We start from the raw sequence: 12,645 nt of genomic DNA, 5'->3' as shown, positions 1-12,645 counted from the left end.
GACGGCCTGGCTTGGGCCTTCCCAGCTTCCCTGTTGTTGACCTGGATTTTCCTCCCAAGGGCTGCGACCAAGGCAGAGACCCTATTCTAAGCTTGGCACCCCGGGAAGAAAGTGCTAACCCAGCAGCCTGAGGAGAGCCAGACCTTCACATCAGACCTTCCCCAGAGCCAGGACCAGGCCTGGACACTCAAACCAGGGGCCCATAAGACCCTCTGGAGCCAGCAGGTTGCAACAGTATCTCCAAAAGCCATAGCTGCCCATCAACTCCAGGCTTAGGAGGGGCCTCAAGAGAACTGTCTGGTTTGGGTGGCTCTTTGGTCCTGGGGGATAGAGAGAAAGCCCAAGAGTGGGCTCAACCCCCTCCCTCGGATTGCCAGCTATTTCCCAGAGTTCACATTCAGTCACTCAATCATTCATTCCACAAATTATTTACTTGGTGCCAAACCCTGCTCTGGTGCAGGGGCAATGACAGAGATGAATCAGATTCCCCTGAAGATAACTCTGCTCCAGAAGGAGACAAACAAGACAAATAACCCAGCCACAAGGCAGTCCAGGAGCACAGGGGAGGGGGCAAGTATCAGGGAAGCTGCCTGGAAGGGCGGCTTGAGAGGGGTGACTTGGACATGTAATGGAAAGGCCACGGTGGAGGGTGGAAGCAAAATCACTGACGGATAGTCCTGTTTGCACCCCAGCTATGCCAGGGGCTGGGGCAATGTGGGTTATTTATGGTTGAGCCTAGAAAAAAGCGGCCATATATGTCACTACCTATGTGGTGCAGAGCTGGGCTGTTGTGGGCAGGGGCAGCTGAGGCTTGAAGCTGGGTCTGGCCAAGCTCCCGGGTTTGCCACCATGTCCCCTACACCCTGATGACCCTTTAACCTTTTCATAGCCTCTTGTAAGGTGAAAATAAGGGGCAGAGACAGCTTCAACAGGCAGCAAGTGGCCTGGGGCTTGCAGGGGTGGGCAGTGCCCAGCAGCCCGTGGCTTCTGTAACTGCGGGCCTTTTAGCATCATCACCTCCTTCTTGCCTCCTCCCCCTCCCATCCCAGCTGTGGGGGAAGGGGTAGGGGGCAGAAGGAAATACCTTTAACCATAAGCCAGACAGGCATCAGCTGCTGTGTTTCTCCCCAGCCCACTCTGATCCATAAATAGCCTACGCACCAAGCTGGCATCAGCCCACCCACCCCTTCTGGTAGCAGTCCAGAGACCCGGACCGCCCGAGCCCAGGCCCCAGCTTCCCCAGGAACCTATTTCCGCCGCTTTTCCTGGGGTAAAGGCCTCCGTTGCCGGCTCGTCCCCCCACAATGGACACAGCGCAGGGGCATCCTAGCACTGCCTGGGTGATGCCCCCGAACTCCGGTCCCAGCAAAGCATCCCCGGGCGCGCACGCACTTCTCTCCAGACAGCAGCCCAACCCGCCCCGGGCTCTGGCCCAGGGAGATGCCAGTCTCGGCGCCCACTTCGAACACGCACTCCCTAACTCTACGCCCCCCACATAACCCCCCACCCTCTATTCAAGGGCCAGACCCCCTACCTGGGGGCAGGAGCGCGGGGCACCATTGGCGGCGCCTCGGGGCGAAGCGGGACGTCTGGGGCCCGGCCTCAAGCCCGGCCGACTTCCCGGGGGAGGAGGGGCTGGCGCTGCCACCGCCACCGCGTCTCTCTGGGATCTCGCCTGGGCTGCGGGAAGGAGGAAGGTCAGAGCCGAGGCGGAGCGGGGGGGAAGGATGAGGAGGAGGCGTGCACAGAGCCGCGCAGATTAGAGAGGCATTTTTAGCTAGCCAATGGCAGCTCGGGCAGGGCGGCGCGGTGGCTGCGCAGGTGGACGCGCCGCGGCTGCCGGGGAGGCAGCCACCAGTTTGGCAGGCGCCGGGGGTGGCGGGTGGGGTCCGGCTCCCCCCTGCTTCAGCCGCCCCCTGCCCCAGCCGTCCTGCCCGATTCCCTCCTCCGGGGGCTGCCCGCGGGCCCGCGCGGGCCAGGAGCCCTCCCGTGCACCCTCCTTCCCAGCCCTCCCAGCTGGCGCGCTCGGAGCCCCGGGTGTTGCTCCCCGCCTGTCTCCCCATCTCCCCACCGCCTTGGCCTTTTCTCTGCTCCGGAGCCTCGGCGACCCCTGGTGCGTGAGGGTGCCTGTGTGATGGGCATGTTGAAGAGGTGCGTGGGAGCCTGCACCACCGCCCCAGCGATGCCCACTCCCGCCCGCAGCCTCTGCCCGGTGACCCCATGGGGCAGAGTCACTAACCCTCAGGTCCTAGTTCCAGCAGGACCGGCTGTCGCCAAAAAAACTCAAAGCTCCCGTCCCCTTGGGGTTCTCTGGGGGAGTTGGGGCCTAACAAGTCCTCAACGGCCTTCACTCTTCCCGACTTGAGTCCTGAATGCTGCCTGGAGCCCGGAAGCTGCAGGGAGTAGCGGGGCACATGCCTACTGAAGGCCTGTTCTGTGCCAGCCACTGATGAGGGGCTGGGCTGCAGCAGGGGACAAAGCAAAACTCTGCCGTCTCGTAGTTCACCTGTGCGAGGGAAGACAGACATTCAGTGTCGGTAGCTAAGAGTGTTTTAAAGTGGTATGCACAGAGAAGAAAAATAAAGCTGGAGGAAGGGAAAGGAAGTGAGATTGCTCAGCACCAGAATGGGTCCCTGCCCTTTATGTGTGTCGGGACTGGAGGGTGGGGGCGGTGATTTATTTGACTGTGAGCCCCTCAGATAGCCATGCAGACTCCAGTTTGCTGCAGACCTCACTACTCCCTATTGCTCGAGCCTGGAATAACCACGTTTATAGTTCCTGACTTCTCTCTCCACACACTTCATCAGAGGCACTGAAATTCATGCCCCTGTGACCCCGTGGAATGCCTGAATGCTGTATTTACTCATGCATTAAGAATTCTCTGGGGCCGGGCATGGTGGCTCACGCCTGTAATCCCAGCACTTTGGGAGGCCGAGGCGGGTGGATCACGAGGTCAAGAGATCGAGACCATCCTGGTCAACGTGGTGAAACCCCATCTCTATTAAAAATACGAAAAATTAGCTGGGCATGATGGCGCGTGCCTGTAATCCCAGGTACTCAGGAGGCTGAGGCAGGAGAATTGCCTGAACCCAGGAGGCGGAGGTTGCAGTGAGCCGAGATCGCGCCATTCCACTCCAGCCTGGGTAACAAGAGTGAAACTCCATCTCAAAAAAAAAAAAGAGTTCTCTGAGCACCTGCATGTTAGGTGTTGGAGCCTTGGGGAACTCAACACCTAGCTGTGGAGGCCAGATGGTAGTATGTACCTCAAGCCTGAATAGGACCGCCAAGTGAGTGAACAATATTCTAGAGGAGGTCAGAACACTCTGGTTCAGGGCCATCCGGGAAGGCTTCCTGGAGGAGGCAGCATTCCAACAGGGTGCCAAAGGTTAACTGGGCTTCTAATAAGCCAGACAGGGCAGGAGGCAGGGATGGATTGCTAGGAAAGACCAGCAAAGCCAGGGGACGTTTGGCAGGTGGCTAGGGCTGAGTCGTGGAGCACTGCTGGATACCATCTGAGCAAGGGGTATGCTCTTTGTCTCGGGCTGGTGAAGCCCCACTCCCCACTCCCACTCCAGCAGTTCCTGGTTCTAGCTGCCCTCACCCCAACCTAGAATTTCCCAGTACCCCAGAAGGAGGTGTGATGAGCATGTAGGGCAGAGGCGAGGGGACATCAACTTCACTCCGTTGCTTGCTTGCCGGGTGAACATGGACAAGTAATTCAACCCCTTGAGATTCAGCCTTTTCATCTTAATAGCTATGTGGCAAGTTGCTTAATTGATCTGTTCCTTGGTTTCTGGGCTTGGAAAATGGGCATGGCAACAGCGCCTACCACACAAGAGAATCTAGGTGAACTGCTTAGCACATAAGTACTCAGTTATTTTTGTTGTATTTATGATGATGATGATGTTAATTCCACTTGCCTCATAGGGTTATTGGAATTAGACAAAGAACGTAACTCACCTAGCATAGTGCCTGGTACCTAGTAGGTGTGCCACAACGATGGTATTATTATTACCATCAACTACATGCACCCCAAAATTTCTCCCTTTCTGGTCTACCACAGTGCTATGAAATACACATCTTTAGACAGAATGTTTTTTTCAGCCAGGGTCTTGCTGTTTCACCCAGGCTGGAATAAAGTGTCGCAATCACAGCTCACTGCAGCCTCAACCTCCTGGGCTCAAGCAATTCTCTTCCACCCACCTCAGTTTCCCTAGTAGCTGGGACTACAGGTGTATGCCACCAAGCCTGGCTGATTTTTAAAAATTATTTGTAGAGACAGGGTCTCCCTATGTTGCCCAAGCTGGTCTTGAACTCCTGGGCTCACACCAGCCTCCCACCTCAGCCTCCCAAAGTGCTGGGGTTTCAGGCATGAGCGATCATGCTTGGCCTACCAGGAATTTCTTTCTTTCTTTTTTTTGAGACAGAGTTTCGCTGTTGTTACCCAGGCTGGAGTGCAATGGCACTATCTCGGCTCACCGCAACCTCCGCCTCCTGGGTTCAGGCAATTCTCCTGCCTCAGCCTCCTGAGTAGCTGGGACTACAGGCACACGCCACCATGCCCAGCTAATTTTTTGTATTTATAATAGAGACGGGGTTTCACCACGTTGACCAGGATGGTCTCCATCTCTTGACCTCGTGATCCACCCACCTCAGCCTCCCAAAGTGCTGGGATTACAGGCTTGAGCCACTGCGCCTGCCCTACCAGGACTTTCTTAATGTAGAGAAGCTAATTCCCCAAGAGGCTCTTAAAGGACAATCTAGGATGGATAGACTAACAATCGGCCCCTCCCCTTCTAATACATTAGCCTGGCTCAATGTGTCATCAGGAGCTTTGATGTAGATGGCATGGAGCCCAGGCCTGGAAGGTTTTGAAAAGGCAGTGAAGTCCAGAGCACAGGACGCTGACTGAGAGAGGACACTCAATGTCCCTCGGCAGCAGCATTCGGTGGAGAATGGCAAGAGCAGGAAGAGGACATTCACAGGGGACAGGTACAATGCAGAGGGCACAGGGAGGACTCTGCCTTCACAGGGGTGGAGACACTTGGGGACAGTGTGGAAGGGCAGTGGCTAAGCAGACCTGATTGGGCAGAGATAGGGGGAGGGAGGGAGGTGGGTGGGGAGCGGGGTGAGGGAGAAGACAGAAGACTGAGCTTATGAGGCTGGGCTTACGAGGCTTTCCTGAAGCTGAATTCAGACCTTAGCAGCCCCAAGCCATGAAAAAACAAAGGGGAACACACACACACACACCCCTGTCCTGTGTAATCTAAAATAAACTGTTATTTTAGGAATTGACACAACTTCCATGCTTCCTAAAATTAAACTAGTTTTCTTCTAGATTTTCTGCCTGCAAAAGTTATATGCATCAAAGATAAACTTTTTCTCTCCCTCTCTCTCCTCTCTAATTGTTTTGCGCCGCTACTCAGAGAATAAGACTTTCTCCCTTTTGCACAGCACTTTTCACTCTTCAAAATGCGTTTCACGTCCTTTGTCTTCTCAACACACCTTTTTTTTTCTTTCTTTTTTCCACGACAAAGTCTTGCTCTGTTGCCCAGGCTGGAGTGCAGTGGCACAATCTCAGCTAACGGCAATGTCCACTGCCTCAGCCTCTGGAGTAGCTGGGATTCCAGACACGTGCCTCCACGGTCGACTAATTTTTGTATTTTTAGTAGAAACAGGGTTTCACCATGTTGGCCAGAGTAGTCTTGAACTCCTGACCTCATGATCCACCCACCCTGGCCTCCCAAAGTGCTGGGATTACAGGCGTGAGCCACCACACCCAGCCTCAGTGCACTTTTCTCAGTCCCATTAAGATCTGACCAGCCTCAGTTTCCATGGGACCTTCCTTTCCACCGAGAGCTTTGAGCCCTCCCTCCATCAGAAGCCTCCTCCGTTAGGCGGTCTGTACCATAGAGGGCAACGAGGCAGGCATAGACTTCCCAGAGGAGTTTTCACATGCAGACATAACATGTGGAAAGAACAGAACAGCACTGGACAAGCCTGTGAAATCAATCGATCAATAAATGAATAATGGATGTTAATTAATATTGCATATTTAGCATAGGAAAGCAGGAGGGTGGTGGAGATGCCATGGGTTCCCTTTTGTTCCATCCAAAATGAAAGGTTTCAGGGATAAGGTGGGGTTTTGAAGAGTTTCTCTATTCTTACCACATCTCTGCTTAAAAAGAAAAGACACTGATTTTTTTTCCCCAAATTTTGGCAGAGCAGGACTCTGAAGCCCAGAGAGGGAAAGTGATTCATTCAAGGTCACAAAGCACATCTGTGACAGAGCTGTGGCTAAAAACAGATCTCCTGACTTCTGGTCAGGTGCTGTCTTTACCACATGATTACTCCCCCACAAACCTGCATAGAAGTGGGCAGGTCAGAATGTGGAAAGCAATTGGCCCAGTCGCCCAGTGGGGTGTTTTATATTCTGAGCTGCCTTTCAGCAGCACGCAGGGATGTGAGCAGGACACCCCTGAGGCACAAAAGTTCTTTAAAAACAGTCTCCCAGCTCCTTCTGCCCTCGCCTTATCCTCCCACCAGCTGGCTTCACACTTGCAAATTGAGTGCCATAACCTGCCTGGTGGATGGAGGCTGTTGCCAGCTGTGTCCTGATTCCTGAGACCAGGATGCCAGGAGCCTCAGATCTGTGGCTTCCTCAGTCCATGACTCATGCCCAGGGGCTTAAAAACTCCCTGAAGACATCTCACCTTCACAAGGCCCTCGGTCTTGGGAGGCACCCAGAGTTAAGACACAGATCCGGCCTACTCACCCAGGACATGCAGACACTGTGGCAAACACAGCCCTTTTCCTGGAGCAGACACTTTCTAGTTGTTTATTTTATTGTATTATCATTATTTTGTTGAGATGGAGTTTTGCTCTGTTGTCCAGGCTATAGTGCAATGGCACCATCTCACCTCACGGCGTCCTCCGCCCAGGTTCAAGTGAGTCCCCTGCTTCAGCCTCCTGAGTAGCTGGGACTTCAGGCGTGCATCACCACGCCTGGCTAATTTTTTTGTATTTTAGTAGAGACGGGGTTTCACCATGTTGGCCATGATGATCTTGATCTCCTGACCTAGTGATCCACCTGCCTTGGCCTCCCAAAGTGCTGGGAATCCAGGCATGAGCCACTGTGCCCAGCAGAGCAGGCACTTTCTAAGCTTTACACATAGAAACTACAGGATGAGTCTGATTACAGCCCCCATTTCACAGACAGGAAAATGGAGGCCCACAGAGGTTAGGTAACTTGCCTGAGGTCACAAAACTGGTGAGTGGTGGAGCTGGGACTCAAACCCAGGCAGTCTGGTTCCAAGAGCTGTGCTCCTAACCATACAGCTAGGAAAGAAGCAAACACTTGCTAAGCACGTTACTATGCACAGGAGGCGTTTGCAAACTTGCCCCCGTGTAGGTACGCTTACCCTCATTTTACAACTGAGGAAACTGAGGCTCGGTGGGTCCATCGGGGGTGCCTCTCTCCAAGTATAAAAAGAGAGGACGCTTGAGATTGTCCTTGGGGTACCCAACTCTGGAACAAGCCCCAATGGCCCAGATACCATCGCCACCTAGTGGCCTTGTACCTTAAACGCAAGCAGAATACCTAACCGAAGGCTGGCCGTCAGGTTCCACACCTGACAGATTTTGTAATTTTTGGTTGCTTGTTTAGGATGCCAGGTCAATTTAACTTTTTCTTTTTCCTTTTCTTTTCTTGTTTTCTTTTCCTTTCTTTTTGGAAACAAGGTTCTGCTCTGTCTCCTAGGCTTGAGTGCAGTGGCATAATCATGGCTCGCTGCAACCTCCACCTCCCAGGCTCAAGGGATCCTCCACCTCATCCTCCCGGTAGCTGGAATTACAGGAGTGCACCAACACGCCCAAAAATACAATAATTTTTGTATTTTTAGTAGAGACGGGGTTTCACCATATTGGCCAAGCCACTCTCAAACTCCTGGCCTCAAGCTATCCACCTGCCTCAGCCTCCCAAAGTGCTGGGATTACAAGTGTGAGCCACTGTGTCCAGTCAAAAATGTCTTGGGCAGAATTCATCATTAGTAATGTCATCCTCAAAATGAATGGTGGGGGGCAGGAGAGAATCTGTACAAAGTATTGATTTTTCAGTTTTCCAAGAGCCTCCACATGCATTGTTTCATTTGATTCTTACCAAATATTACTTTGACTCCTACATTTTTTTAATGAGAAAATGACTCATCCAATAGGCATCCATTGAGCTGGTCTTTGAACCCAAGCCTGATGGCCAGAACCTGTATCCTGTAACTGGAGAGGCCCCAGTGAGTCAAGCTCCCGTGTCCCAGGCCCAGAAAGGCTGGGTGAGTTGGTCAGGGGTCCCAGTGAGTCCGTGGCACGCTTAGGCTTCAAGCCCTGGTCTCCAGAATTTTAGGGCTGAGTTTCTCTTCAATCCTGGGCTGTGCTTCAGCTTCTACTTCCTCCAAAGCAAATGCACCCAAGAAGAAAACAGGAGTTAAACAGAAGCACTGCCATCAGGTTGCTGAGCTGAGCAAACAAAACCCGAATATGACACACTGGCAAGTTAAGTACTTTGAACTAAGGGAAAGGCCTCCAAAGTAGCCTCAGAAACAAAGTCTCTCGCCCTCTTCTGTCTCCTGCCCCTCTTTCTCCCCTGAGGGGAGTCGTAGAAACCAGAATTTATCTTCTCCAAGGTGAGACATAGAAACTAGATCGTCTCTCTCCCAAAGCAAGCCGTAAAACCTAAAAGGTCACCCTGTCCCTTCTCTCCTGAAGACCCTCATTCTGGAAGGGTCCTGCCTCAGACCATGGAAGGAAGGAATGCTGCACAGAGAGACCAAGACGAATCTGAACAGAAGGCCTTGCCGGGCCTTGCTGCTGTTACAGAATCTTCGGGGTGTCGATTTTCTGGCCAGACATGGTACATTTGCCCAAGTTCTCATCCTGCAGTACACAGACAAGTGAAGGGCAAAGAAGACAAAGATGAGCTTTATTGAGTGTTACAACAACTTAGAAGAGACCGCGGTGGGTAGCTCCTCTCTGTAGGCAGAGCATCCTTCAGTCAAGTGTTCAGTGCTCAGCAGAGAGGAGGCCCTGGAGAGGGTAGTTCCTCTCTGTAGCTGGTTGTGTCCCATTGTCTCTCTGCCCTCTTTGTTCTCTGGCCATCCTCTGCCCTGCTCTGGCTGGGCCCAGGGCTTCTATGGACCTTAGAGAGAACCTGCTGATTGGTACAAGAGTGGCCATGGGTGGGCCAGAAGAGGCACCATGAGTCCCCACTCCAGTTTGTTGGGACTGGCAGCTGGGAGGGGCAGCCCAGCCCTCAGCTTTCAGGCCCGCCCTCTCTAGCCTGAAGTTGGGGCCTTAAATGGGGACCTGCCCCCATCTACCCAGGCCTCCCACTGCCATTCATGGCCCTAGGGCTCAGCTCCAACCCTGCTCTGAGATCAGAGCAGGTGCTGGGAGAGGAGAGAGGCCAGGAGGTGGAAGCAGCAGACACCCCGAGCCTGCAGAGATGGGATGAAGTGTCGGAGGGAGGATTCCTGGGACCCTGGAGAGTGCAGGCTGCAGAGACTCCCAGGTCCTGCACCTGGAAGGGCAGCAGCTGCAGCTGCACCCCAGAACTCCCACCCCAGCAACTCAGAAGGGGCGGGGCTCCTGCTTATCCCCAGTTCCTGCCAATTCCGTGGAGCAGGAGGCCCAGATCTGCAGCTGCTGGTCAGGGGGTTGCAGCGGCACCTAGGAGGGCAGATCTTGCCTGCTCCTGGCCGGCTCCAACAGCACAGAGAACCTGGGCCACAGCTGCAGTTTGGATAGCTGTGGCCCCACCCAGGAGGGCAAGGCTCCTGCCTGCTCCACAGAGCAGGAGGCCAGGGTCTGCAGGCACGGTTTGGGCAGCTGCAGCGGCACCCAGGGAGCTCCTGCCCCGACTCAGAAGGGGTGGGGTGCCCACCAGCTCCATGGAGTATGCAGCCCCAGCCATGCCTCCCTGCTGTAGCCAGTGGGATGCCAGCAGCCACTGCCATCACCAGTCTTCCCCTCTCAGTCTGTTACCGCCAGACCATGCCCTTTTGTCCAATCCCATTTCCACACGGCTGTCTATCCTTCAATCCAAGTGTAAAAATAGACCATTTTTCAGGAGTCATTGGCCTTCCATTTCTGAAGGCTTTGTCTTTTCATGTGACAAAGTTTCATGTCACATAAAATTTTGATTAAATAAATGTGGTATGCTTTTGTCTTGTTAACTGTCTTTTGTTACAGGAGTGTTGGCATGCTCCCTATGATGGGTGAGGAAAGAAATCACACCTGTCTGCTCCTACAAAGCTCACAGTGCAAAGCACCCTTTCCAGCCCACAACCTCTCTGCTGTTTTTCAGTTTGGGAGCACAAGGTGTTCCTTCCAGCTGGGCCTCCTTCATCATGCAGGCAAGCCTTAGGCCAAGGAGGAGAAAACCTGGCAGATCAGCCTGCTCACACCCTGGCCCTCCTGCCTTCTGTCCCTTTTTCATGCTGCGCCTCTTCCCAAAGCCAGGAGGGCCCAGCCCAGATGAGATGGAATACATCACAAAGTTTAGAGCCAGGGACTGCATCTGATCCTGGTTCTGCCACTAACTCACCAGGTGACCCGGGATGGGACACCACCTCTCAGCCTTGGTTTCCTCTCCAACACAGTGAAGATGGATCACAGCATGGTGTGTTGGAGCTGAAGCCTGAAAACTATCTAGGGCCAGGCTCGGTGGCTCATGCCTGTATCCCAGCACTTTGGGAAGCCAAAGTGGGCAGACTACCTGAGGTCAGGAGTTCAAGACCAGCCTGCCAACATGGTGAAACCCTGTCTTTACTAAAAACACAAAAATTAGCAGGGCATGGTGACACATATCTTTAATTAAGCCCAGCTACCCAGGAAGCTGAGGCAGGAGAATCACTTGAACCCAGGAGGCAGAGGTTGCAGTGAGCCAAAATCACACCATTGCCCTCCAGCCTGGGCAGCAAGAGCGAAACCCGTCTCAAAAATAAATAAAATAAAAATAAAAATAACTAATTTTGGGCTGAATGCAGTGGCTCACACCTGTAATCCCAGCACTTTGGAGGCCAATTGGGCAGATCACCTGAGGTCAGGAGTTTGAGACCAGGCTGGTCAACATGGTGAGACCCCTTTTCTACTAAAAATAAAAAATCAGCCTGTGTGGTGGCACATGCCTGTAATCTCAGCTACTTGGGGGGCTGAAGCAGAAGAATTGCTTGAACCCAGGAGGCGGAGGTTGCCGTGAGCCAAGATTACGCCGCTGCACTCTAGCCTGGGCAACAGAGCAAGACATTGACTCCAAAAAAAAAAAAAAACCAAAAAAGAGGAGAGTCTGTCCTCCACCCATTTCAAGTAGGATGCTGTGACTACTTTGACCAACAGAAGACAGCAGACTTGATGTTGCACTAGTTCCCGGCCTAGCCCTCACCCAGTCGGCAGTTTCTGCTTCCTGCCTCATGCGGATACTCCTTGCAGCAGCCCTCTGACAGCCAGCACCAGCCAGCAGCTGTGACAGAGAGAGAGCTGCCCTAGACTTCCAGCCCCATCAGGCCTGCAGAGACTCCAGCCCCAGCAGCAATCTAACTGCAAAAACACCAGAAACTCCACTCAGCTGAGCTGGGTCAACCCACAAAATTAGGAGAGTCACTCATACATTGCTGTTTGACGCCACTAAACTTTGGGGTGGTTTGTTATGCAACAAGGAACAGCCCAAATGGAGGCTTTAAAGTGACTTACTGGGTATGGTGGCTTGCACATGTAATCTCAGCTACTCAGGAGGCCAAGGTGGGAGAATCACTTGAGCCCAGGAGCTCGAGACCAGCCTGGGGTAACATAATAAGAACTCATCTGTTATTTTCTTTTTTGAGAGGGAATCTCGCTCTGTTATCCAAGCTGGAATGCAATGGTGAAATTTCAGCAACCTCCGCCTCCCAGGTTCAAGGGATTCTTCTGCCTCAGCCTCCCGAGTAGCTGGGACTACAAGTGTGTGCCACCACACATGGCTAATTTTTTTTTTTTTTTTTTTTAGATGGAGTCTCACTCTGTGGCCCAGGCTGGAGTGCAGTGGCATGATCTCGACTCACCCCAACCTCTGCCTCCTGGGTTCAAGCAATTCTCCTGCCTCAGCCTCCTGAGTAGCTGAGATTACAGGCACCTGCCACTATGCCCACCTAATTTTTTATATTTTTATTAGAGACGGGGTTTCACTATGTTGACCAGGCTGGTATTGAACTCCTGACCTCGTGATTCACTTGCCTTGCCCTCCCAAAGTGCTGGGATTACAGGCATGAGTCACCTTGCCTGGCCATTTTTTTTTTTTTTTTTTTGGTAGAGATGGGGGTTTCACTATGTTGGCCAGGGTGGTCTCAAACTCCTGACCTCAAGTGATCCACCTGCCTCAGCCACCCAAAGTGCTAAGATTACAGGTGTGAGCCACCATGCCTGGCCACCTAATTTTTTAAAACATGAGATCACTCATTGTGAGACCTAGGTCTTGGCTGTGGTTCTGTTGCTCAATAGTGTTCAATTGGGCAAAATGGTGGGAGAGAGGGCGGAGACCCCAGCTAGGCTCTTCAGTGTCGGCCTCCGGCTATGACAGCTATAAAAGGTGCTGGCTCCGATGTCGTTAAAGCACCGCCTCCT

At 52.9% G+C, this 12,645-nt stretch overlaps 1 protein-coding gene and 1 long non-coding RNA gene across 4 annotated transcripts in view; one reads left to right on the top strand and one right to left on the bottom strand.

Annotated features, from left to right (window-relative positions):
* The window catches only part of PACSIN1 (protein kinase C and casein kinase substrate in neurons 1), a 67,611-nt gene extending 65,911 nt beyond the window's left edge, over nt 1–1,700 (bottom strand). For all 3 annotated transcript variants that reach the window (XM_035295360.3, XM_035295358.3, XM_035295356.3), the window contains exon 1: nt 1,535–1,700. The gene's annotated coding sequence lies outside the window, so the exon portion shown is untranslated. The remainder of the gene's footprint in view (nt 1–1,534) is intronic.
* Nucleotides 1,701–4,836: 3,136 nt separating this feature from the next.
* On the top strand, nt 4,837–10,208 carry LOC128931750 (uncharacterized). Its single transcript, XR_008480623.2, has 2 exons — nt 4,837–4,992; nt 7,741–10,208. It is a non-coding gene; the product is annotated as an uncharacterized LOC128931750 (long non-coding RNA).
* The last annotated feature ends 2,437 nt before the right edge of the window (nt 10,209–12,645 follow it).

The sequence above is a fragment of the Callithrix jacchus genome, chromosome 4 (genome assembly GCF_049354715.1).
Source record: "Callithrix jacchus isolate 240 chromosome 4, calJac240_pri, whole genome shotgun sequence".
Taxonomy (NCBI): domain Eukaryota; kingdom Metazoa; phylum Chordata; class Mammalia; order Primates; family Cebidae; genus Callithrix; species Callithrix jacchus.
Note: the sequence above shows the minus strand (reverse complement) of the source record. Positions and strands in the feature narration are given on the sequence as shown.